This window comes from Pundamilia nyererei, unplaced genomic scaffold (assembly GCF_000239375.1).
Source record: "Pundamilia nyererei isolate P.nyererei 1_Seehausen unplaced genomic scaffold, PunNye1.0 scaffold01575, whole genome shotgun sequence".
NCBI classification, from domain to species: Eukaryota; Metazoa; Chordata; class Actinopteri; order Cichliformes; family Cichlidae; genus Pundamilia; species Pundamilia nyererei.
The window spans coordinates 9,034-9,953 of NW_005188976.1; the positions used below are offsets into that span (position 1 = coordinate 9,034).

The 920-nt window shown below is 38.0% G+C and overlaps 1 long non-coding RNA gene across 1 annotated transcript; it reads right to left on the reverse strand.

The window, feature by feature from the left end:
* Positions 1-237: 237 nt before the first annotated feature.
* LOC102200383 (uncharacterized) lies at positions 238-914 on the reverse strand. The gene is made up of 2 exons (XR_312540.1): positions 727-914; positions 238-516 (listed from the first exon to the last, which is right to left on the reverse strand). It is a non-coding gene; the product is annotated as an uncharacterized LOC102200383 (long non-coding RNA).
* Between the last annotated feature and the right edge of the window lie 6 nt (positions 915-920).

A 920-nucleotide genomic window follows, 5' to 3' on the forward strand; every position in this document is an offset into this window, starting at 1 on the left:
TTTGATGTAGATTTAATAGAACTGAGTTTAGATTGTGAAGAAAACTAACTGAGATCTGAGTAAAGTTTAAACTTAATCACTCAAACATATGTTTTAAAATCTCACACATCAAATGACCCTGCACCAGAAAAAAATCTAAACCCGAGTAGCTGAAAGTCCAGACTGTGAGAATTTAAGTGTAAAACAAAAATGGAATAAAAGGCATATCGTAGACATGCAAAGAAAGAAACACAAAAATACAAAAAGAGGTTTTTAATTTTGCACAGCACAATAAAAAAAGGCAGCAAACAAAAATCAGATCATAAGAGATGATCAGCTCCTGAGTCCTGAGGCATTGCACTGATTGTTTCCTCTACTCCTGCAGCAATAGTGTTCGTATATATGAAGACATTCAAGCATCAAAAATAAAGATTTTACTTTAAGGTGGCACATCTGCTGATTTTGTGATTTGGTATTTCATTATATCATAAAGCTACTGTGAGAATCAAAGGCACCAATGGCTGCACACAGGACACCCTGGGAAAAAAAACGTGTTTAGAAATAGATCAGAAATCTGTGTTTACCAGCGTTGAATGAAATCCTATATATATTTTAAAAAAAAATTTAAAAAAAGTGACTGCTGAGAAGAAAGGAGGTCTACTCATGGATGCAATAGCAAACATGCAGAAAAAAAATCATCTGCTGGATGGACATTGAAAGGACAGATAAAACCTCCCAGAAACTCACTGGGTTGTACAGATGGGCGTGGACCTCCATTACCCTGAAAGAATCTCTGTCGCGCGCACACAGTCACACACTGATGCTCATGGTTTGAAAAGAATGGGCTGCATCTTGGTAAAGGTGAAGTTGTAATACTGTGGCAGACCCTGGTGGCTGATGCTGCCGAATTTGTCCCAAGAGAACGGCGGGAGTCCGTCCTG